This window comes from Protopterus annectens, chromosome 3.part1, assembly GCF_019279795.1.
Source record: "Protopterus annectens isolate FY-2018-M chromosome 3.part1, PAN1.0, whole genome shotgun sequence".
NCBI classification, from domain to species: domain Eukaryota; kingdom Metazoa; phylum Chordata; order Ceratodontiformes; family Protopteridae; genus Protopterus; species Protopterus annectens.
In genome coordinates, this window is record NC_056732.1 from 161,225,953 (window position 1) to 161,252,801 (window position 26,849).

General features: G+C 42.4%; 1 protein-coding gene across 9 annotated transcripts in view; it reads left to right on the plus strand.

Annotated features, from left to right (window-relative positions):
* The window catches only part of SVIL (supervillin), a gene marked incomplete in the record, with an annotated part of 2,930,183 nt that overhangs the window by 1,466,600 nt on the left and 1,436,734 nt on the right, over positions 1–26,849 (plus strand).

Below are 26,849 nucleotides of genomic sequence, written 5' to 3' on the forward strand. Positions count from 1 at the left end.
AGCGGTCAACGAAATGGGTTTCAGTGAAATGGGCTGTCAGCGAATAGAAGTAGACCCGTGAAGACGTATCTCTTTAACTCAGGTTGGTCTGAAGTTCTTATTGTGATTATTAAAGAATGAAAGTGCTCGTCTACTTTTGATTGTCTCATTTGTGATGTTTTAGGCAATTATTCTAACACATGTTCATACAAAAGTCTCGCCAACCCCATCCTGGGGCCCTTGTCCTTCTGATCAATGTTTAATTCATGGATGGTTTGAGGCCAGTAGCTGCCTCCTGCTCTTTGGGTTGCTGTCTTCTCAGAGTCTTGATGTTTGTGATTGCAGCCCAGAATGAATGGTAAACTTCATCTAAGGCTAAACACTGGCACAAGAGTAGTAGTTGACAAGTGCCATAAGGTAAATTGAAAGGATGACCCTTCTTTTGGGGAAAAGCTTAATACTCATGAAATCCTTTGTGGATTGGCCCGCTATCCATATTCCTCTCCCAACCAGGAAATTCTTGATTGAATGTAGGGGGAGAATAGGTGAGGAGCATGGTTTATTCCTCCTCATGGAATCTGTGATCTGGAAGACATTTAAGCATTCTGGAAGTAGCCATGTACTGCTCACTGGCTCCAGAGGACGAAACATATATAGGTCTTGGAGGTCTAGGATGAGAGAAGTGAAATTCTGACTAGGTATCCTGTTGTCAAATTTCCTTCTTGGTCTCTTTGGTACTCCACAAAATGTGAAGTCAACAACACATTTCCCCTTTAGCATTCGACAAAAATTCCAGACATCATCTTACAGGAAGTTTTTATATTTTGCTGTGATTAGGCTCCACTATCAATACAGTGCTGCTGTTTGGCAAATCCAGTGCAGCCACAGTGCTTACCTAAGGTTACAGAGGGCTTGTAGGAGAGGCAATGTCATGTAGTACCCTGTGTGTATGACCAGTTCCTAGTGGTCCTGTAGATGTACTTTATGGCTGGTGGACGTTCATCAAATTCAGTGTGCTGAGTACACTCCAGTTTTGTTATACCTACCCGTAAAGAGAGCCCACATTGCATTCCTGACTGTCTGAATGAAAACATTTGTTGGATCTGGACTTCAACTATCCTACATATATATATATATATATATATATATATATATATATATATATATATATATATATATATATATATATATATATATATATATATATATATATATATATATATAGATATATATATATATATATATAGATATATATATAGATATATATAGATATATATATATATATATATTTTTTTTTTTTTTTTTTGGTATGGATAGGTCACCATGGTCTTCACAGTGTCTTTTGCATGCATGAGGATGAGAGTGTCATAATGCAGACTGTGAGATAAGTGGCTGCAGTTTATACAGGAATCTTCTGTTGCTGTCAGACTTTTGGGTTCTGGAGTGGAGGACAACCCCCCCCCCCCCAAAACTTCAAAGTGGGTTTCACTTTTCTGCATATGTCTTTTTTCAGATTTTAATGATGCTTGCATAGATAGGCTGGGCTGGCTTGGCTTGTTTATGCACCAGGAGAATTGATCTCCCTAGAGAGAAAACTGTACATCAACTTGTAAGTGAACATGGTTTGTTTCCTGATTTGATATAACAGACTTGTTTATCATGTGGTATCTAAACATGTGTTCATATCCCCAATGTAGCTAAGGGAAGAGAGTCTGGCAGTGGACCATATGCAAGCAGCAGCGCACACTGCATTTCATTTGACAGGGAAAACAAACATGCTGGATGGATGATGGCTTGTGCTACTCTGAGTTGAGGATTTAAGAGTCCTGTAAAATGTGGTTCCTTCAGGAGTGTGGTAGTCAGGAGAGTGACCTATTTGCCATGCAGGCGAGTGTTTTTTCTCAGCTTTTGTTGTGACAGAGCAAGGGAGAAATTAATGTTGGATATGTTCTCCCATCCTTGGCATAGAGTTTCCTGTATACTTTCCCAGCATTTCCTTAAATTTCACTTTGTATAGTATTCAGAAGAAATATCAAAACTTATCTGTTACTCCAGTGTTACCAAAAATGGATATAGTTTCTTTCTGAAGTTCCTGGCAACTCAGAAAACCTTCATAAACCACTGAAGTCCACTACAGCTTGGATGGCAGGCTGTTTCACCTAATGTACTGGCTCCTACTAGATCACCAAGGCAGGGTTTCACAAGTGGTATAAGCCAACATATGAAGCCTTTTAATTGATGTATGTACTCAACCAAATGAAAGTGTTCTCCATGTAAGATATAGGTATCGTATGCTGCTGCAGTCCTGACTCATCTCAGGCACCCACTTTGGGCTGCATTTTTTCCTGTGGTCATAATGCTTGTGTCGTTTACTTATGTACGACTAAATATTTTGTAGGGTGGAGCTGTTTACTTCATAACCTGGACAATTAAGCTGTTTAAGGAGTTCTGCATCTCCATACTCTGAAGAATTATTTTCCTCTCTGGAACTTGAACTTCATGACAGATGGGCTTGACCACCTTCCATTTAAATTCCCTGATTTGATGGCTTTGATGTACATCCTTTGTGATGTTTTCTATTTTTGTGAAGGTCATCACCCTAACCCACAGGCTCTGAGAGCTTCAGGTCTTTCTCTATACAGAACCACCTTGTTTTTTTTACAAGGGCTGGGTGTTTCTTAGGATCAGATGTCATTTCCTTGCTAAAGTGGTATCAGAATTGTCACTAGACCAGGCCATTCTGTTCCCTTTCTTTGCATGCACAAGAAACTAGAAAATAAAGAGCACGTCATACTCTAGCTGTTAACCTCCAGCTCACATTCTTTCTAATGCAAGTGCATGAATTTGGGAAGGCAGAGAAGCTGAGGATTTCATTCACATCATAGCAAAAGGGGGCTGGCAGTTACTAAGCAAATCATTTCCACGTGGATTACCAGGTGCATTATCTTTGCTAACAGACAGGAGTTGACCATTGAAAAGTGCTCTTGTCAATGTCCATTTATGTAGCAGTATACTTGCCTGTAGTATTTCAGAAATGTCTCCACTGCAGACATCTTTACTAAATATATTGCTACTACTTTACACTTTCTTGAGCATTTTATTTGTTGACTGGGATAGAGCACTGATCTGACTAAACTATTCCTGGGCTCAGCCTAGAAGCATGTGAAATTTTCAGTCCGATCAAAGTCACAGTATGTTATTGTCAGATGGAAAATACATTTTTCAGCAAATAAACCTACAGTAGTTATAGTATATCCATCCAGAACATTTTGAGATTGACTATACAGTTTTTAAACAGTGAGGAATCCACCTTCCCCAAAAGATCTGTTACTAGTGGTGTGCCACAGGGGTTGGTACTGGGACCTCTCCTGTTTGAAATATATTTCTCTGAAGTCTAAGCAAATGTAGAGGGCTATTGGCTGACTAAATATGCTGACTGCAAGCTAAGTGCAGTCATTAAATCCCCCAAAGATGTAGAAATCCTCCAGGAAAGTCTGACACAAAGAAGTAACTGGTGCCAAAACCATGGCCTAAAACTAGATGCAAAGAAATCCATAATTATACCCTTTTGGAAGACTACCACCCTTGCAAATTGCAACATTGATAAAACTCCCCTAACAGTAGACCCAGTGGTAAGGGAACTCGGGTTTACAGTAACATGAATTTTGATGTCTGTGGTAGTGAGAAAACCCTTCTACATGGCGCAACTTGTAAGTAAGGGCGTGACATCCAAATCTAAGGAGATCGTAGTCCCACTATACTCCGCCCTAATTTGACCAATAATTGAGTACAATGCACCCTTCGGCATGTTCCTGACCAGGCAATTGCAACAGCTGGAGTGCCCCAAGTGGTTCCTCACTAAAAGAATACAGGGTGTAAATGTCATATTCAGGCCGCCTCAAAGCTCTGTCCCTGTACTTGATCTCCTACAGACTTCTGAGAGGTGATCTATGCCCACCCCACAAGGGATTCTTTCATCCATCCCTGATGAATCTGCTACACGTTCACAAAACAACACTAGAATTACCCGAGCTAAGGATCTAAACCATGTTTGTATCATTAACAAAACATTTTGGAGGGACCTCTGGAGCAGACTCCCCATTCATGTGAAACGGAGTTCTTCCCTAAGCCTATTTAAATCCATTTTGGACCACTGGATGGGAAATTGCAAATTCCCCTCTGGAATGTTGTCTGTGGCCCTTATGGACAGGGGCAGTTTGTAGATTCCCTTAGTCACAGACATGTACCAAAGCCATTCTAGCCTGTGGGCATTGATAATTAGGAAAATATGGGCATGAATAGCTAAGGTGAAAAAGGCTCTAGGGCCATTACCTTGTAACTTCCTGTGGTCCTATAACTGTAGTCCAACACACAAAGAATTTAAACTGAAAAAGGAGATTTTTGGTGGATTTGTGTGATTCAGCTGTTAAGGACTAACAATTTGCTTAATTGAATAGGAGGGACGTTTTATCTGAATGAAATTAAGGAAGGGTTGTAACAGAGCTTGTATGTGGAATTATGGTAGCCAGAATGAAGAAGGCATGCTCAGTGAACTACAGATCTGAAGTAGTTAACTTCATCCTTTCTGCACATATGAGTATTCGAATCCGATTCAGATCCGAGCCGGCAAAACTTTTACAAGCATCAGCTCCAAGCTCCTCCTCTACCTATAATACATCACTTCCTCCTGACTAACCCCAGATCTTGTTTGCCGCTCTAAGAGGTAGCATCGTGGTCTCTGAGCTCTAAGCGAAGGTGGTAAGGTTTCTCTTGTTTTTCTCTTTTCAGTGCAGTTGGTGTGTGTGTACCTGTCCCCCCCCACCCAATGCGTGATTGTCATGTTAAAAAAAAAAAGAATAATTTTTTCTGTGTAGCTTATTGGTAGTTTTAGTTCCCGCCTAGGCCCCCATCCCTTGTTGTGTGTGTGGGCCTTAGGGTTTAGTTACTTTTCTGCCCTTATGGCTGAACAGCCTAAAGTTCTTTTTAAAAAATGCAGTGTGTGCTCACAATCTCTCACCAGCCGATGGCCACAATCTGTGTGTTCTTTGTTTAGGGGCCTCCCATTTGTCAGCCTCATACGACATTTGTGTGGGTTTTAACCCCAGGGCTAAGCTCGTGGCCAAGGGTCTGCTGCCAGCTTCTGCCCTAGAGTTTGCCTCCGTCTCCGTTCCAACCAGTGACTTCTTGCAGGCAGGGACTCAACCTCCAGCTCATCCTGCTGCTTCAGATTCATCCCAGAAAAGTAGAGACAAAAGAGAGAAGGAGAAGCACCACAAAGAGAGGGACAGGCCCAGGAAAAGATCTCCCGACAGGGAGTCTTTCTCCAGCCCCTCTATTAAAGTCCCCAGGTCCCGTTCTCCTCAGCTCTGCTCTCCCAGTTTCTCGCTGGAGCCTATGGAGCCCTCAGAGCCGAGGCACTCCCCTCAGATCCAGCCAAGACCTGCTTCGGTCACTTCTTCTTCAAGGTCGACTTGGAGTGTCTCCGACCTTGACATGGACAGGCTGATGAGGTTTATCCAGAATCAAATTCAGATGGGGGTCTTACCAGGTCCCTCTCCCATCAGAGAGGGTCCTTCTACAACTCTTTTTCACCCAATCTCTCCTTCCCAGATCTGACCTGATGCTTTGGGGTTCTCAGATCCAAGGGCCTTCGGAGCTGTTGGTTTGGCGCTGACTGTTCTCGTTTCCTCTACACTGGCCGTCACCTTGAGTTACTCTGATCTGATTTTGGATCCAGGAGGCTCTCGGGGCCGTGGTCAGGGAGTCGGACCCGAGGGTCAAGGTCATTCTCTTTCGGATCCCATCCTTGGTGCCCAGACTACCCTGCCTTCGGCTCTGATCCCTGCTTCGGACCCGGGGAGGGCCTCATCCTTACGGGTTATGGAGGTGGGCTGTCCATTGGCATTCGGGGCAGTGGAAAGGGTTTACTCCCAGGGGGTTGAGACCACAGCTCACCTACTCGGATCCTACCCAGACCTCCCTGTGTTCGGATTCTGCACCCCTCACCCTATCTCAGGGACAGCCCGTGCCAAAGCAACCCTAGATTGTTCCCCTCAGGGAACCCCGGAGGCTTACGAGTCCTCTTCAGAAAGTCCCACTGGAGAGGAACCTCTTAAACGCAAGTGCAAAAGGAAGCACTTGGACTCCCCTGAGTCCATTACCACTGATTCGGACTTAGATGAAGAGGAGGGTTCCCCCAGATCATCTCCCGAGGACGTCTCCTTCGGAGACATTATGGAGATCCTCGGCCAAAGAGGAGGTTGGTCAGCCCCCAAACCCTCTATGGATGAGTCCATGTTTCTGGAGGCCTTTGGCGCGGGCCCATCTACTTCCTGGGTTTCCCCACCAGCTGACCCTTTGGTGGACCTCATCACCACTAGGGCATGGAAGGATCCCGACACTGTGGAGCCTATACCCAAAAGACCGGACAAAATTCTTTCCCCGCCGTCAGATAGGCAGGCATGGTCCAAAGGAGCCCCTGTGGATGCTTTGGTGGTTGCAGCTGCCACAAAGAGGGAACTGGCACAGGAGAGTTCCTTGGTCCATCCACCAGACAAGGAGTCCAGGTCGATGGATTGTTTCGGGAGGAGTATGTACTCCGTCAGCGACTTTTTCTAACCGTGCGCTGAATTATTTGGCACATGTTACCTGACTGCAGCGTGATCTTATAACGGAACTAACTGAGTCACCCCCGGAGTCTCTGTCACAGCAGGACAAGCAGTCCTTTACTGCGAAGATGACAACACTGAAATCAGTGACAAATACATCTATGCGTCTCCTCTCCCATACTACGGAGGGAGCCGCTAGAGCTGCTGGTACAGGCATTGCCTTGAGGCGACACGCCTGGATCAGACTATGTCAATTTGCGGACCCCTTTAAGGCGTCTTTTATTAATGCCCCTTTTGATGGATCATCCCTGTTTGGGAAGACAGTACGCGACACGCTCGCCCAAAGTGAAAAGGATGGAAAGACTTTGTCTGCCGTCGGAATCCGCTTCTCTAACCCCCAGAGAAACCTATTCCAGGAACCAAAAGGGGCAAAAGATGATGTGGTTCCAGAAATCAGTCTTTTTGGGTAACTCAGGACTATTCGTCCCCCAGAGGCAGAGGGGGACAAGACAGACACCGTCCCATAGGTATAGGGGGTCCCAGAAACTTCGGGTCTAGGGAACCCTTTTCCGACAGGCCCGCACAGCAGCCCTGAGGGGTTGCCCAACTGCTCAACTCTGGAGGCAGTCGGGGGAAGATTCTCCTTACATCCAGCGGAATGGGAGTCCATTACTACAGACCGCTGGGTGTTAAACATCATATCCAGAGGCTATTCTATCCCTTTCATATCTCCCATAACTCCAGCACACCTCCCAGATGTTCCACCCGATCACTGGGAGGCTGCAGCTTTACAGGTTTCAAAACAGTTACAAAAACGAGCCATCGAACTGGTCCCCCCAACCAGTCCAGATCAGGCATCTACTCCAGGTTCTTTTTAGTGCCAAAGAAGACTGGGGACCTCAGGCCCATACTGGACCTGTCTGTCCTCAACCTGTCGGTAGAGAAACAGAAATTCCGGATGGTCACTCTACAGTCCATTCTGCCGTTTTTAAGAGAATGCGACTGGATGTGCTTGTTAGACCTCCAGGACGCTTACTATCATATCAAGGTCCACAGAAGCTCCAGGAGGTTTCTGCGCTTCTGGCTAGGGGCCGGTCACTTTCAATTCAGAGCCCTACCCTTTGTTCTCACCACAGCCCCCAGGGTGTTCACAATGGTAATGGCAGTTGTAGCGGCGCACCTGAGACATCAGGGCATTCAAGTATTCCCCTACCTAGACGACTGGCTCTTCACTGCATCCACCAAATGTCACTTGTGCCAGGCCCTACATTACTTTCTCGGTCTGGCTCACAAGTTAGGCATCACGGTCAACCTCAACAAGTCCCACCTGGCTCCGGTTCAGGTCATAGACTTCCTCAGGGCACGGTTGGATACTATTCAGTCAAAGATCTTTCTCACCCAAGAAAGGATAGAAAATCTCAGAATCCATGTGTCCGCTATCTCAAAGCACTCTGTAGTCAAAGCAGGCGATGTTCTCAGGGCTTTGGGTTTGATGGCAGCCTCCATTTCCATTCTCCCTCTTGCACAGTTTCATATGAGAACCCTTCAGTGGAATCTAGCAGTTCAGTTGTCCTGGCTAGACCTCCCGATGACTTTCCGAATCAACCGGACATGCAGAATGTCACTCCAGTGGTGGCTTCAGTCATCAGACATATTTGCGGGGCGTAGCTTTCTAGCCCCGCCGGCCCAAGCCACGGTGACCACAGACACCTCCCAGCTCGGATGGGGGGGCACTTCCTGGGAAGAGCAGTCCAAAGCACATGGTCCCTACTAGAGACCAAGCTACACATCAGTGTCCTGGAGATGAGGGCAGTGCTTTTAGCGTTGAAATCCTTCCATCCTGTCCTACCTCCAGGGACAGTGGCCATTCTATCAGACAGTATGTCAGTAGTCTGGTATATCAACAAGCAGGTAGGGACCTGATCCTACACTCTCTGTCACGAGGCCATGAGAGCTTTGGAGTGGGCCATATCCACCAACTGGTTTCTGATAGCAATGCATATCCCGGGACGCTCCAACATTTTAGTTAATAGTCTAAGCCGGGCAATCCTGCCTTATGAGTGGTCTCTAAATCCACTCGGTGGCGAAGAGAATCTTCCTCGTATGGGATCAACCTTGCTGCGACCTCTTCACGTCTGCTTCGAACACGAAGTGCAGCAACAACTTTGCTCTGATCCCCCCTCCAGGGGATGTCCCAAGGGACGCTCTAGTCCATGCTTGGCCTCCCGGGTTACTTTATGCTTATCCCCCATTACCTCTGATACCGAAGTTCCTTCAGAAAGCTTGCCGGTTGCAGTGCAAAGTCATTCTCGTAGCTCCCTTCTGGCCTCGCCAAGTGTGGTTTCCCTTCCTATGGTCTCACCCTTTGGCTCCTACATGGACTCCAGATCCATGCCTGGATCTTCTTGCTCATCCATCGGGCTTGCCCTTGCCCAACCTGGACAGTCTCAAGCTGACGGCGTGGCTGCTCCAGTTCCCATGATCATCAGGACTCCCGGACTTTCATCCCCTGTTAAGAACATTCTGGTAGCATCTCTTAAAGCCTCCACTAGGAAACTCTACAGTAGCAAGTGGAGACGTTTTTCCATTTGGGCCTCCCAATGCAATTAGAACCCTTTTACAGCACCCATTCCAGTCATTTTAGATTTTTTGGCTGGTCTCTCTCAATCAGGCGCAAGCTCTTCCACCATCAAGGTTCAACTGGCTGCCATCTCTAATTTCCATGTAGGCGAAAATTAGGTTGCTCTGGCCTCTGCCAAATTGTGTAAAGCATTCCTGAAGGGCACCTTTCTCTTGCGACCTCCATTTAAAGACAGTTCCTTCCTGTGATCTGACTTTAGTCCTTCAAGCATTGACCTGCCTGCTGGTTCAGTCCCTATGAAATTCTTGTCTTGGAAGACAGCATTCCTGGTTGCCATCACTTCAGCTAAAAAGGTTTCAGAGTTACAGGCCTTATCCTCCGTGCCCCCCTATTTAATTTTTCACAAGGACAGGGTTTCGCTGTGTACAAACCCCTCCTTCCTTCCCAAAGTGTCCTCAGCAGCCAATATTAACCAATCTGTAAATTTGCCAGTCTTCTTCCCAAATTTCCAAAATAAAGGCGAATATAGACTCCATTTACTGGACGTCCATAGACAGCTTTGTTTTTCCCTTCGTAGGACAAAACCCTACTGAAAGTCGGATCAACTGTTTGTCTCGTTTTCAAAACCATGTTTGGGCAAAGCAGTTTTGAAAGTGTCCTTAGCAAGGTGGATCACTGTTTGTATTGCACAAGTATACAAGGACAAAGGCTTATCTCCTCCTGGCTTACTGAAGGCTCATTCCATTAGATCTGTGGCCACTTCTGCAGCGTTCTGGTCAAAAGAACCTTTAGATGATATCTGCGCGGCAGCCACGTGGGCCAATTCGCATACATTCATCTCTCATTATAAATTAGATTTGATCTCTAGAGGGAGAGCATCATTTGGCTCTGCGGTGCTCAGAAATATCCTTCCATAAGGGCCTCCCAGGAATACCAGTAGCTGGGGACTCTGTCCCATATGTGCAGAAAGAATGAAGTTAACTACTTCAGATAAAGAAGTTATGTACTCACCATAACGTTCCATCTGAGTAGTTAGACTTCATTCTTCTGCACCTTCCCTCCCTCCATCCCCCTCACTATTCAGGGCTTATCCTGTTTGGATTGTGGGTTACGTTGCTAGTTAGTGACAGCAAACTCAATCTGGGGTTGGTCAGGAGGAATTGATGTATTATAGGTAGGGGAGGAGCTTGGAGCTCGGAGCTGATGCTTGTAAAAGTTTTGCCGGTCCGAATCGGATCCGAATACCTATATGTGCAGAAGAATGAAGTCTAACTACTCAGATGGAACATTATGGTGAATACATAACTTCTTTTTTTTGAATGATGGGTATGAAAGGTAGATGTATGTACTGGGAGAGAACTATGGCTGTAGTGGGTATTTTTATGTAGTCTGCTCACCAAGAGGGGAGAAAGAATTAAAGTTAGTGAGTGTGAAGACTAGGCCTTGCCACAAGTTGAGTGGTTTTGAGTCCATAGGTAGGTAACTACTTGGCTTTATCAAAGATGAAGCAGGATAATAAATCTGCAGATGATGTTGCAAGTGGTTTCTAGAGCATGGAAATTTACTTTTTATGTTGTGTCCACTATATAGAGACTATATCGTTTGGGGGAGAAGGTCCCCTTTACTAATGGTAGTTCTTCCTTTGGGTGAAAGGAAGTGGGACATTTTATTAGGCTCAAAGAGGGAGATGATTACTTTGCCTTTAGTGTTATGTTTGTGCTTTTGTAAGTTGAGATTAGAGTGTAGCCAGACCGTGAAGTTTTTATAATGCTGAACAATTTCTGTTGTCTCATGACTGGTATGGGTAATGACCCAGTTTCTGAGTACCTTGGCCAGCTTTTATTAGATTCCAAAGGGCATGAATTTGTTTTCCTTTTTATTTAAAATTAGTCTCTGCATAGATAGTAGTATTTTGTAGGTCTGTTTCCAGCTGAGATTTGATTGAGTGAGAAGGTTGGATCTGTATATGAACATATCTGCATAATGTTATTGGCATATGTGGATGGGTCTGTTGGACATTTATTGATGCATAATGAGAATGGTGTAAATATGAGAATTGAGCTTTGTGGCACTCCAGCGGAGAGTGTTGGGGGGTCTCATCTATGCTGCACTTTAAATAGCGTATTGGAAAGGAATGATTCATACCATTTTACTGTTGTAGGGCTAATGCCCGCAGAGAGTTTATTAGTAGCTGGTGGCTACAAAGATGGTCCCTGTTAGTTGAATTTTATTTGTATTGATAAGTATGTCATTTGTAAGGGAGTGTAGGACAGTTGCATTCTGGTCTGGTAGAGGAACTATATGTCATAGAAGAGAAAGGATCTTCACTGTTTGGACCATAAATCTAGGAGTCCTAGTCTCCTTTATTACTTTGCTTACTTTAAGACTCAACTTTCTGTGTTATTTGCCTCTTGACCATCCTAAGGCTTCAGCAGCCCAGAAGGTTTTACTTCTTGGCATTCTTACAATTATAAATCCATGGAGGAGGGTCCCCCTTATGTTAGGTATTTTCTTACTGTGTCAGTCAATTATAAATACTTCTTATTATACCCCTTTATCTAGATGGCTGCTTTTGGATTTCTCTATACATCAAGCAAATATATAGTGGCGGTGGTGGTGGTATTGCTTATCTCATTATGTTTATGACCTTTATTCTGTTTTGCCACATGGCATGGATCATGGCTGAAAAAGGCCCTCAGACTAGCTCATTGATTCACTTAGATTATAGATTCATCAATATTACAAGGCCACTGAGACTTGTGGCAAGTCAGTCCTTGCCAGTACCCCTCTTTTCACTTAGATGGCCATACTAGTCAATACTAGAGTAACTTTGGGGACATCCATTCAGTCATTTAGTTTACTTTTAAATAAAGTTAGTGAGCCGCAGTACCTAACGTGTGAGAGGTTTATTCCAGGGACTTTCGGGGTGCTGAGATATATACCTTACTTTTCACCATGTTTTATTTATCTGTTGGTGAAGATTTAGACTCTTGGTTCAATTATTGGTAGAGATATTGAACTTACAGAGAAGCAGGAGTGCCCAGGGCATGTGGGTTTCTAATGGCACACTAAGCAAGACAAAGATCACCTCTTAAAAGTCAATAAGGCATTAAATAAAGTGATGAGTTTCCAGCTTCTCTTCATGAATCTTTACACCTGTCATTTTATTGGTTAGGAACCTTTTAGGTTTCCTCTAAATCTTTAATATGTTTAGTCAGATACATCCCAAAGGGGATAGTGTACTCAATAACTGGTTTGTTCATTGTCTTTATAACAGTGTATGTGCTAAAGCTTAATTGTTGTTCATAACTTGTGGGATGTGTGCTCAGTCTGTTGAAGGCAAAGTGGGGGTTCTCTTAGTAATTCATATGCTGCTATAATGTCTGCATGGCAAGGCAGCATGCACTCCAGTTGTGGAGCTTCAGAAAAAATAGGCAAATTGGTGAGTAGGGAGAAGATGATCCTAGCTGTGAGACCCATTGAGGTATGTCTGTGTATAGGTTGGCTCTTGTGATAAGAACATATCCCATATTTTCACATGGTTGCACTGATTTTAGTGAGTGCTTTTGCAGTACTTAGTTGATCAAAATATACAGTGGTACCTCACAATTCCACCATAATCCATTCCAGAATGGCGGTTGAATTGCGAGATGCCATTTCCCATGCAAATGTATGGAAAATGGTTTAACTCTTTCCCACCCCAAAATTAAAAAAATACACTAAAAAAATTAAAAAATGTAGCTCACCATGAAAGTGTAGAACATCTCTTAAATGGAAGAGATGATGTGGAGAAGGGATGGAGGAAGAATGGAGGACTACTGTACATTCCTAAAACTATGGCTCACATGTCACATACAAATCTATTTGATGTTAAATCCATCTAAGAATGCAGGCTAACATGTTTCCTGTCAAGCTAAAATGCATGGTCATTACATCGTTGTGCGATAGCAGTTATGAAATGAATATCTGTTGTCTCTGATTATGATTGTTTTATTTAGTTCACTTTAATGTGATATAAATTATTATTGCAACAGTTTCCTATCCACACCCCCAAAAGAAATAACACACAGTTCAGTGTATACTAGTGGGTCTCTCTTTTAATCCCTCTCCAGGACTTTGCTCAGTGGCTCCCCCTACTTGGCTTATTCATTTAGGTGAGTAAGCATCATATACTTGTGCATATTCTCTCGACCCAGCCCCACCAGTGTCCATGCCAAAAACTGAACACGAGTCACGACATTTATAGAATCCACTTAGTCTTTACTTGCTGGAAGGGGAGTCTTCTTGTCCCTGTCCTGCCTGTTTCCCCTGTTTTTGGCAGGTGTAGGTGAAAAAAATTTGTTCAGGGTGACTCCTCTCCTCCTTTTTCAGGATGGTCTTGAAGTGGTGCGTGATTGTGTTGTTAAACAAGTCCGTTATCCTCTTGATGTCACCTGTGTTGGGGGTGCCCCTCCAAGACTGTAGCCTGCCCCTTCTCCCAGCTGGATAAAAGTTCTTTAATGCAAGCTGTTGGCATAGGTCCTTTTTTCCTGGTGTCTTCTCCTTCAGTAGAAATTTTGTATCCTTTTTCGTTGAACTGTTCATTGCAAAGTGCTGCAAGTTCCTCCAGTGTAAACTTGTTGTCATGGTCTTGTAGCAGCCACATTCGCCTCATCCACCTCCCTATGCCCAGGTGCTCTGCTGTAGAAATGATGTCTTGCAGCACTTAAGCTGCTTCAGCATCTTCAGCTGCTTCATCCACAATTTCAACCTGGAAAAAGGAAGGAACCAGTTTCTTCCAGGCTACATGAAGGCCTTTCTGCGACACTCCATTCCAGGCACTTTTGATGAGTGAGATGGCACAAAAAATGTTGAACTCAGTCTTCCAGGATTCCTTCAGTGTTTTGTTTGCAGAAGGGGTCATATTGAAGAGCATTAAGAAGAGTGCTTTGGTGTAGAGCTTCTTGAAGCAGGCATTGACTTGTTGATCCATGGGTTGAATGAGAGAAGTTGTGTTGAGAGGCAGGAACTGAACCTTGATGAAATCATAGTCTATCTGAAGAATTTCCTCTAACTCTCTTGGGTGGGCAGAGGTGTTGTCCAGAAGCAGAACAGCTTTCATTAGTAAATGGTTCAATGTCAGGTACTACTTGACACTTGGAGCAAACTCCTCAAAAGTCCAATCCTTGAAAACTGACTGGTCTATCCAAGCTTTGGTGTCTGATTTCTACATTACAGGTAGTTTTGATTTTATAATCTTTTTTTCCAAAGCATCTTGGGTTTTCTGAGTAGTATACCAGCAGAGGCTTCAGCTTGAAGTCTCCACTGGCATTTGCTTCCGGGAGGCGTGTGAACCTGTCTTTCATGGGTCTGTGACCTGGAATCCTATCTTTTTGGGTTATGCAAGTCCTACTTGGCAGTCTATTCCAGAAAAGCCCTGTTTCATTGCAATTAAAAATCTGTTCTGACAGACAGCCACCTCTCTTTATCAGTTATTCAAATTCCTTGACAAATTTCTGCGCACCACCTTTGTCAGCACTAGCTGCCTCTCCTTTTTTTTTTTTTTTTATTTATTTTTTTGTTTTAAAGGACTTCAGAGATTAGCTTAGCTTTCTCACAGATCACGATATGAGTTATCGGATCTCGGTTCATCTGCATCTCCTGGATCCAAACAAGAAACATCATCTCCATATCTTCATGAATTTTTTTTCTGTTTGTCCAAAATGTTTGATGCTTCTATTGACACCTTAGCACCCATGATGCGGTCTCTATTTTTCCAAAATGTTGAGATGGTAGACCTAGGTACACCATACTGTTCTGCTATTCGTCCTATTTTACTTCCTGTCTCAATTTTACCCATGATTTCTTTCTTCTTTTCAATGCTTAGCCACTTTTTCCTGTCAGTATCACTCTTCTTTGGGCCCGTTTCTTCACTTCTTTGCAACACTTAAAAGAAACAACTGCACTACATAAATACAGCAGCAACAACAACAGGAAACTATGAACAACTTTTCACCCTTCTTTCTAGGTCAAATTGCGAGCGGCCTGGGCAGCCGAAAGCATGGTTGAATTGTGAAATGGTTAAGTTTGAGGTTGTTGAATTGTTTGCGAGGTTGCTGAATTGTGAGGTACCACATGTAACAGATTAATGTTAGCAGATCATTATGGGAAGCTCTATCTAACCAACATAAGCAGCTGAAAATAAGAAACTATATCTGGCAAATAGGGACTCAAAAGATCAGACAGTATGTGCCAAAGATCCGGATGACCATTTTGCTCAGGATTATTTCCAGAATCTTTGTAGCATGGGTTGAAAACAAGATGAAGAAAACAGATGTCTTCAGGAGTCTCCCATCATCTTTGTATTGATATGCATTTAAAAATAACAGGTAGACAGAACATTAAAAAAAGAATCTCTTAGACCTGATGCCCCCCCCCCCCCCGAAATACACTGCTTTTTTTGAACTTAATAGTATGTTTAATAATTCATTCTTTTTAATTGAAATTTGTAAGTTCTGGCCATAGCTACATTTACAAATAATAACCAAACAATTTAATATGTGGATAGTGAACAATTTAGCAAAGATAATTTATCCTAATCAGTTTAAATCAGTCCTTGGGAGAAACATGCTCCAAGTCAGTATTTTTTTTTTCCATATAATACAATCCTGTCCTCCTGCAAATCAAAGTATCAAGAGTTACATTGCAGTAAAAATGCATTTGATTTACTCCAAAGAAAACTCTATATTTTGGGTTTTCCAGGATCACAAGAATCTCAGTCAGTATATAACAATAAGAAGTCTACATGTCCTTTAATGGGTAAGACCTCCCATCTATTTCCTTAACAAAAAATCTCTGCAAGACAAAGGGTGTCTTCTTTACCTGCATTATTTATTATAACAGTAAATCTGCTGCTGTTTGCTGTCTGAATTTATTAAAGCCATTGACATAAGGAAGCCTGTCTTATCTGATAGTTTATGCAAGTATTTATTGTTAACCTCTGACAGTGGTCATCATGAGGTTGGTGTTAAAAGCTTTCTTTATAGAGTTAAAATTCATAATCAGGCATATTATGTTCAGTTATGGGAAGTCTTCATGAATATATTTGAGTGCTATCAGGTGTTCAGCAATACACTGCCTTACTGGCATATGAGTAGTAGAGCCCTGCTACCCTATTTCTGGCAGTCTGCCAAAGCAGCTCTTCCCTCTGCCTGTCTGTGGGTGTGATGGACCAATCACCTAAAAGTATAGGACTGCCTTACCAGACCCACAGACAGGACCCTTTCATTTTTTTAGTGCCACAGTAAGAGAAGGATCTCTGAGAAGACTGCTGCTTACTCTGGATTTTGTATCTGATTAGCTCACAGAAGAAACTCTCGAGTTTTTATTTCCTCACTCTGCTTTTTCTGGTGCTTAATTGGTGTATTCTGCTCCTTTGACTGTTTTTCTTCTGATTAAAAATGTATATGCTTCTGCTTTTACTACCTCAGTAAAGCCTGTGCTGTTGATTCAAAGCTTCATTTTGAAATTTTGAGAAGAAAATGTGCTGATATTGCAATTTCTTCTTTGGTGTTATGATTATTTGAGGTGAGTGAACAGGATTACAGCATTCCAAAATATTTTTTTAATTTAAATCATGATTTTGTATGTTAAACACGTATGACAGGAATTTTTCACAAGTTTGATAGGCTATATCCATTAATTTTGACTGAAACTGGCTTTTTTAAACAAAATTAGGGGACTTTTCTGCAAGTATTTTGTGCTTGGAACCGTGTTACTGAAAGATTGGTTTCATTCAGTGCAGTCTTTAGAATAGTAACCCCCTGCATATATAGACATCAGATTTCTATTTAGAGGGAGACTAGTTGGACTTGTCTGTTTCTTACTGGGTTGACTGTGCAGTCATTTGGCTTTGATCTGGATAGTTTTGTCTCCTGATATGATGGACTCCGATATGGATTTCTAAAAATACAGTCATGTCAGTAGTGAAAAGAAGTTGTGCTTGATAGCACAGTCCACTTTTCTGAGGAGTTAAATTTTGAATTCTCCATTTGATTCTAATTATATGTTTTTGATAAAACAGCTAATCAGATCCATAAAAACTGGGGTGACGGAGGTAAACTGATGCAAGGGGTGATGAGGTAAACTTATTCCAGAGGTGTCAAAAATGTTCTATAGTCTCAAGTTTCCCTTCATTATGCAGTGTAAGTTTCCCTTCATTATGCAGTGTAAAGTTTTGGCAGACAACGCACAGGACCTAACTTTTATTCCTTCCTATTCTCCGGCAAATGCTGTACTCTGGGATCATACAGCGAGTCCCTTTTTCTGGAACAATGAAACATTTCTACTCCAGAATTTTCCTGGTTCCTAAAAAAAAAAGCTGTTGTGGAGACCAGTGTTAAGACCTATCCTTTCTGTAGACATTTGTCAAGGTCCCCAAGTTCAAGATGCTCACCCTGCAGACAGTGATTCCTCTTTTGCTGGACCCCTGCCTCATGGTGATCATGGGCATAAAGGAATGCACATTACCATATGCACTTTGCTCATTACTTCTGGAGGTATCTGAGATTTGTTGTGTCTAGTTTACACTAATAGTTGTCTGCTTAGCCCTTTGGGCTATCCATTGCATCACTAGTGTTTACCAGATGTCTTGCTCCAGTAGTGGCCAAGTCTCAGACTCTTGGCATTCAAGTTTTTCCTTACTTGAACTACTTGCAAATCTGTGCATAGTCTGTATCCACATGTTTGAAATTGTTAGAGAAGATCTCAGCCTTACTTCCCAGCTAAGATTTAACTTGTCTTCCTAAGATGCTTAATCAACACCAAGAGAATGGCCCGTCTTCCCAAAGACAAGATCCTGTCTTACCATATTGTATTTGCCTTGGCAAGAGAATTCCTAAAAATTCTAGTACTGATGGTGTCCATGAATCACATGATACCACTGGCCCATCTACACAGGAGAGAAATTTCAGTGTTATTTCTAGAATTTTTAGACCCAGCACCTGCACTCTGGAATCTCAGTTGCCAGTGTTGCCCTTCATCAGATGAGAGTTACAGTGGTGGGGAGCACAGATGAGTATCAATCCAGGACTGCCCTTCTTCCTTCCTGTTCAGTGCAGTCTGCCCTGACAGATTCTTCCAACTTTGCTTTGGGACTGTGTAAATGGGAGTGGAAGTGCAGGCCTATAGATTCCTCTTGTGGTTATGGATAACACCACAGTGATGTGGTACCTCAAAAAACAAGGGGGCACAAAGTTATATACCCTCTGTGCTAGTTGGCAATGATGGCCTGATGAGAGCTCGCTGTATAGCATTCTGCGACTCTCCAGACATCATACAGCCCATCAGCACAAACTGTTGTGGAAGACAGAATAAAAAGATACTGGACAGACCCGTGGCAACTCAAGGCAGTGGTGTTCCAAGATCTGGTCCACATGTGGGGTATGCCTTAAATAGATCTGTTTACCTCCTTTCAAAACAGACAGCTGGACAAATTCTGTTCCAGACATTCCATCATGCTTGGAGGACAGACCCATTCTCATTACCTTAGATGGGAATGTTCCTATATGCATTTCCACTGATTCACATGGTACTTCTGAAGATTCCGAAAAACATGACAAAATATCAATGTGGTGACACCCTATAGGCCCAGGCAGTTTTGATTCTTCCTTCTAATGGTGTTGATCAATGACAATTACCACTGACTTTCTCATAACCTGTATTTGTTCCCCAGAGTCTCCGGGTGAGTGGTGCACCCCAGTTTGGCACAACTACATCTTACAACTTGGATGATTCAGTCTTGACTCCATTTAGGTACCTGTTCCATGAGGATATGCAGCAGGTGTTAAAGGAGGCCAGAAAACCTGCTAACAGAAAATCTTAGAAAAACTTGTCCATTTGTAAACCTAAGTGCTGTCTAAATGGGAACAGGTGGGTCCCTTGAGTTAACATCCTTCTGGTCTTGAAATATTTGTGCGAACAACTTCAGCATGGAGTATCATATGCATCTATTAAGGTGCATTTACTGGCCATCTTTGTTTGTCTGCCAATGGATCTCCCTCTTTTTTTTCTTCTTTTGTAAAACAGTTCATGAAAGGAGTATTGCACATGAGCCCCGTCACAAGCAGATTCCTCCATCGTGGGATTTCAACTGTGTTCTAGAAAAATTGACCTTGCCACCTTTCAAACCTGCTGTTCAGGCTGATCTAAAGTTCTTGATGTGGAAAACTGTTTTGCTTATTGCTCTGACATTAGCAAGGCAAATCTTTGTCAAGTTGAAATCAAGCTGTCATGGTAGGAAATCAAGCTGTCATGGTAGGACAACCTAACCTGATTTTCCACAAGGATAGGGGTTTGTTACGTGCTAAAAGGTTTCAGAGTTCACCCTCTGTCTGTTAACCTCCCTCTTCCCAGAACCTAAAAATAAGGGAGAAGAGGATAGTTAATACACTGGATGTGCATTGGCAGCTTAGGTACTACCCTGACGGAACAAAACCCTTCAGGCTGAAAGTTATTTTATTTCCTACACAGAGTCAAGAAGGGTCAGCTTGTCTCTAAGCAAACCATTGCACTTTGGTTGTCCTCCGGTATTGTTTTTTGTTACATGCACCATGGTAAGGTGTCAGCATAAGGTAACAGTAGAAGTTCATAGAGCACACTGCCTTACTGTTGGTACTCGCCCACCAGTCCCCCTTTTTTGGATCTATATAATTTGATGTTGGAGTTGCCCTTGATTTACACTCTGTGGTCATTTCTGTTGTACGTGATTTTTATTTGAAGCAGTAGCTGTTTGCAGTCTTGCATTTTCATCATCTTTTCCTTCTGGACCCTCGAAAACTGAAGGGGTCCTGCCTGTGGGGCTGAAAGGCAGTCCTTGTGCCCTCGGGTGATTGGACCATCGCATCCACATACAGGCAGGAGGAGGAGCTCTGAGCTTTGGAAGACTACCAGAGCTGGCGTAGCAGGTCACTAATACCCATTTGCCAGTAAGGCAGTGCATGTCCTATGAATATCTACTGTTCGTTACACTTAAGTAAGACTTGCACAGTTGTACTTTCAGTAACTTTAAGAACTCTACACTTGGATTATGGGAAGATACAGAAAAAAGCTGAGGAAAAACTAATATCCATAGTCATTTTTATTCTTGTTACAGAGATCAGTAAATGCTAAAACATACATTCTCTGCTGAATGTTGTTGGATATTAAGCGTAGTCAGAATCACTGGTGCAGTAGGTAGCACACTTGCCTTTGGTGCAGAAGACTGTGTGGGTTCCATTTCCACACCAAGTGATGATGCAGTGCAGTATGAGGCGTGCTGGACTATATTTGTTTTGGGGGGGGGGGGTGCTGCACTACTGAATGTAGTCATTTGGATGAGACATTAAACCGAGACCCCATCTGCTTGAGTTGGTGGTAGCTCAGTTGGATGCAGAAGATCCCATGACACCTATTGAAAGAGTAAGGGACCTTTATTTTTTACAAATACGTGTGGTGTCTGTGTGTGTCTGTGTGTGTGTGTGTGTGTGTGTATATGTATATATATATATATATATATATATATATATATATATGTATATATATATATATGTATATATATATATATATATATATATATATATATATATATATATATATATATATATATATATATATATATATATATATATATATATATATATATATATATATATATATATATATATGTATATATATATATATGTATATATATGTATATGTATATATATATATATGTATATATATGTATATGTATATATATATATGTATATATATATATATATATATATATATATATATATATATATGTATATATATATGTATATATATATATGTATATATATATATATATATATATATATATGTATGTATATATATATATATATGCACACACATTATTTACAAGAATACAAAAATTATGAACACATTTACTGTAATGAAAAACAGAAATACAACTCCCATGTATACCCCGACTCATTTTTCCACAACTACCATTTAATCTTTCTCAATATATTTGGAATTACCCAATTACCATTAAGCATAATTTCCTTCAGTCTTTGAATCCATATAATATAGAACATTTTCTTGTCTAACCTTTTAACACTTAATCTAAACCGTCATAAAAATGCATATTTAACCACATCACTATTAAATTGTTCATAATCTTGAAATTCATTCAAAATTTTATTTTCTATTTCCCATAACCTTCGAACTCTTACAGTTCAAAAAAAAAAAATGATCTGTGATTTCTAATTCTTCACAAGAGACACATTTTTTCATTTATTTTTTTTATATGGCATGTTTGCCTTCACCAGTAACTTATTCATTTGTAGTCTCCACAGAAAATCTTGGCATTCTTCATTTTTCATACACCAGACATTTCTTAACTTTATAGCTCTAAATTTTTTCTGTTAAACTTTACTCCATGGATTAATGTAATAATATTCTATCATATTTTTATACCATATTCTTCTGTTATTTTCAACTTTGTCTATATTTAATTTCCACATTTTTGCTTTTTCTTTCTTTTATTTGATCTTATTAAATCCCATTTTTGTTATACTTTTCCTTAAACAATGTATTTATATAAACACTCTTGTTTCCTTTAATCCATTCTAACATTTGGAATAAATTCAAGGATGCACCACAAACCACTGGATTTAATAATCCCAAACCTACTGCAGCTGTATCTAGATACAGTACTCCTCTCTTAACTGGGTTCAGTCTAGAACCCCATATAAATCTAAATGTTTATTCAATCTGTTTTTCTATTTCTTTAGGTATCATGTATATGTGCGCCATATAAGCAATCCTCATCTGTATTGAATTAAGTGAATATTTTTATTGTATGATAATTTATATTTGCTCCATATAATACTCAACTTGCTCAGATCCTGTAAAATTTTTATCCATCGTTCTTTAAGTTCAGTAGGTCCAAAAGTAATTCCCAATATTGAAATTCCACCTATCCCAAAATTAATATCCTTTATTACGTCAAGTCCAAATCCTTTACTGTTATTACTTTTTAAACATGTTCCTAAACCTTAGTCATTTGTTCTAATGATTATTCTTTGTCATTTTTACTATTCTTAGTTAATAAAATCATGTCTTCTGCTTACGACATAATTGGATATTCAATACCTTCATTTTGTATAAACCTTGCTTCTATTGTATCTTCATTTATTCTTGTCATTATACAATTCATAACCTTAACAAATAAAGCACTACATGTTATGTTGTCCTATCTCGCCTTCATTCGTTGCTGGTTGGATTCGGAACCGAGAATTGGTTCCGACTGTGCCTTATACAAAAGCTCGAGAGCTTCCACTGGTTCATGGCTAAACCCGGTCTCATAATGCTCAGGGAAGATTACTCTGCTCTCGTTTGGTACTTAAGATCAGGTGCTTCTATGCAGGCTGTAGGCTAAGTGGAAATTTTTTTCTGTTCATCTTCGTGATATTACAAAAATTTTATGATATATTGCATATTTCTAACTTTTAGACTAGTGTGGTAGTATTTTGAGTGTGTTCATTGCTGCTGTTGTGCTGTTCTGTTGGCCGTCGTCTACTGCTAGGCCCATCTGTTTTTTCTCCCTATCCCAATCTCAAACTCATTTAAATTAGAGAGTTTCAGATTATTATTATTATTTCCTTTCTCAGTGGTAGTCCGTTTGAGTTAGAGGGCACCCTTAGAGGGAACCCCCTCTTCTTTTGCCCTTTTCTGTTGTAGGAGTTGGTCGTTTTAGAGACTTCTCCTGTTATTGTTCTTAATAATTTAGTCTCATTTGGCTGTGTGTATGTTAACTTCATATATTTAGGGGGTGGGGGTGTTTTTTTTTTTTCCTTTTGTGTGTTCCTAGTTAACATTCTTGTTTGGGTGTTGACTGCTGTTGAGAATGTGTAAGGATACTAGAGAAGCAAAACCTGTTTTTTAAGAAATGTGATAAATGCAATCAGAAAATGTCACTGACAGATGGACACACCAGCTGTTTGTGTTAAGGTGCTGTCCACCTTCAAGAGTGTGTTCCTTCTGCCATGCCTTTAGTTCAAGTGTTAATGGAAAGAAGGAACAAATTAATAGTTAGGGGCTTACTAAAGACACCTTTCGCTGAGGCTCTAGAAGGGAATCGGAGTTCCTCAGAAAACACTCGTAACAGTCCCCATTTCCAGATCTGAAAGATCGACAAAAAGGTCATCATCTACTGTTCCACTATTGGAGCCAACAAAAAAGCATGCCAAGGGATCATCTGTGGACCCGAAGGCTTTCAGGTCTGAGAAATCTCTCTCTTCGGCTCCTATTGTGATTTCAGAGTCAACAGAGTTCCAGTTTTGGAGCCGGTCCCCAGTTCTGGAACCGGTCTCTCCAGTGCTGTGTTCTCCTTTACTACAATCAGTGAGGACTCCAACTCTTTCCTCTCAATCCTCGAGGAGCCTTTTAGACGATGACGTGGAGCGGGTGGTGAAGAGGCTTTTACGGACAGCGGCGCTGGCCAAGATTCTGTTGACTCTGACCCAGAGGGATCCGGGGCTGACCAACATCACTTCCCCTTCGTCGATTCCTCCTATGACCCATTTTGTGGCTTTGGAGCCAGAGTGCTTGAATCTGATTGTAGTGGAACCATCGGTGCCAAGACCTGCCTCAGGATCTTTAGGCCCGGCCACCACCCCCACCTAGGTTCCATCAGAAGTCGAGGGGTGTAGGAGCTGAAGCTCTCCCGTTGGGTCCAGGGAGGAGAGTCGGGCTGGACAGTTGTCCAACTCGAATCTACCTCTCAGGGCTTCGGCGTGTGTGTGCTCGACACCTACATTGCATCGGAGCCCATCCCCTTCGTTCAGTAGGGGGGGGTGTTCCTAGTTCCTCTGAGCCAGGAACTCCTCAGAGTAGGGCTTGGGGTGGGGGGGCCTTCAAGGTGATGAGAGTGCTGTCATCTCTGACTGCTCCGCTGTCAGGTCCAACTGCTCTTACCCCCAAAGTGACAGTGTCTGCCTCAGTGCCATCGCTCCCTCCCAGGCATGGAGACCCGATGCCCCAGGACGCCCCATTGGGTGAAGCGGTCTCTTCAGATACCTCTCCAGACTGCCTCTCTGAAGAGGTCCCTCAGAAGAGGTTATGTAAGACCAAGCATCTAGACTCCCCTGAGGGGGGAGTCCATCACTTCAGACATAGATCTCGATGATTCAGAAGGGTCCCCACGGTCACCCTCTGTTGATGTCTCTTTTGCAGACATCCTAGAAATCGTTAAATAGGTGGCTGGAAGCCCATCAACCATTCTGAGGATGAGTCTATGTATCTGGAGCCGTTCAGGTCTCACCCTTCTGCCTCTTAGGTGTCTCCGTCTTTCAATCAACTCATGAACATAGTCAGTCGGAAGGCATGGGGCACTCCGGACTCTGTAGATCCTGTTCCTAGGAGGCCAAGTAAATTCAGCACTGCGCTTTCAGATGGGGCGTTTTTCAGTAAAGGTGTTCTGCTAGATGCTATGGTGGTGACGGTAGCCACAAAGGAGGAGTTGTTGGAGACATCCTTATCTGTCCACCAAATAGAGTCTCAAACGATGGACAGATATGGAAACCGTATGTTTTCTTCAGCGTCCTTTGCCCTTTGGTCGCTGAACTACCTGACTCATTTCACTAGGCTTCAAAGGGATCTCCTAAAGGAGCTAGGAGATGCCCTCCAAGGTTCTGTAGCTGCGGGGGTTTTGGACAAGGTCTCCTCCCAGCTCTCCACCATAAACTCCGTGGTGAACTCCTCCATGTGACTTATTTTCTATGAGACCGATGGAGCGAGTAGGGTAGCGCAGGTACCGGAATTTCCTTAAGGAGACATTCATGGATGTGCTTATGCAATTTTTCAGAACTCTTCCAAGTCTTTCTTTGTTAACACTTCTTTTGATGGCTCCTCTTTGTTTGGGCCAAAAGTTAGAGACCCTAACCAGGTGTGAACAGGAGGGAAAAACTCTGTCATTGTAGTCCATTTCTCCCTCCCTACCAGACCTCATCCCAAAGGTCAGAAGGGGGGAAAAATGTGGTTTTGTAAGTACCAAAGAGCTTTCCCAGATGCATGTGGCTATTCTTCCCCCAGGGGAAGAGGTGGAAGTAACAATGGAAGATGCTGACCACACAGCAGAGGGGGTCTTCAGAATCAGGGTAACAAGGATTCCTCCCTTCATAAACCCTTTCCGCACTCCTGAGAGGAGGCCCATCTATCCATCTCTGGAGGCAGTAGGGGGTTGCTTGTCATTGTACCCAAACACCTGGCTAGAAATCACAAAAGACAAATGGGTACAAACGGTCATATTCAGAGGTTACTATATACCCTTTTCCTCTCAACCATTAGAAAGAAAAAGTCCCGGATGTACTACCCAGTAAAAGGGAACATGCAATTTGAGAGGTACAAAAGTTGCTAGAAGAGAGTCATCCAAAATGTCCTCGCAGACCAAATTGGATCCAGAACTTTCTCAAGGTTCTTTTTAGTTCCAAAAAAGACAGTAAAAACACTGCATTCGATACTCCCCTTTCTGAGGAAAGATGATTGGATGTGCTCTATAGATATCCAGGATGTGTACTACCAGATAAAAAAATGTACAGGCGATCCAGGAGACATTCACGCTTTCATCTGGGAGCCAATCACTACCAATTTCAAGCTCTGCCCTTTGGTTTCACTACAGCCCCCAGTTTTCACCAAATGCATGCCAGTGGTTACAGCTCACTTGAGGCGTCGAGGATTCCAGGTGTTTCCATACTTAAAAGATTGGCGCCTAACTGCCACCATCAAGCACCTACTAACAAGAATAACGGACACTACCATTCACTTTGCTCTCGGCTGGATATCACAATAAACTTTGAAAAATGTACCTTGTTGCCATCACAGCATATCGTATTTATAGGGGCAGACTTTGACATAAGACGAATGTTGGCCAAACTCACCCCCCTCCGAGAGGATTCAAACCTTGCATCATCTAATCAAGAATCTCTTATCCAAGAATAAAGTACAGGCAAAGGTTGTCTTGAAAGCTCTCAATACCATGGAGGCAGCAATAACTTTAGTACCTTTAGCTCGTCTGCACATGAGGATTCTTCAGTGGTTACTATTCTCCCAGTGGTCCATGCAGGAACTACCTTTGTCTCACAATGTGATCATAACAGAATCCTACAAGAAAAATCTTCTTTGGTGGCTGCAGTCCACTCAAGTGACCTTAGGCCGACCGTTAGTTTTTCCGCAACCAGTAACCACAGTGACCACGGACGCTTCACAGATGGGGAGCATTATCTGGGAAAGACTGTCCACGGTGTTTGGAAGTACCACGAGAACCACTTGCATATCAATTTCCTAGAAATGTGAGCGGTGCTTTTGGCATTGCAGGCATTCCAGGACTCCCTTCCACTAGGAACAAATGCAATTCAGACAGACAACATGTCAGTAGTGAGGTACATAAACAAGGAGGAAGCAAATCCTACTGCCTATGTCGAGAGGCCCAGAGAGTATGGCAATGAGCAGTCCCTTCCCAACGTTTTCTGACTGCAATGCACATCCTGGGGAGGTCCAGCGTGATAGAGGACAAACTAAGCAGAGCCATTGTGATGCTCTATGAGTGTTCCCTAAAACAAGAAGTTGTGGAAGAGAGTTTTTGCAAGTGGGGCCAGCCATGCTGCAACCTCTTTGCCACGTACATGAATACCAAATGCAGC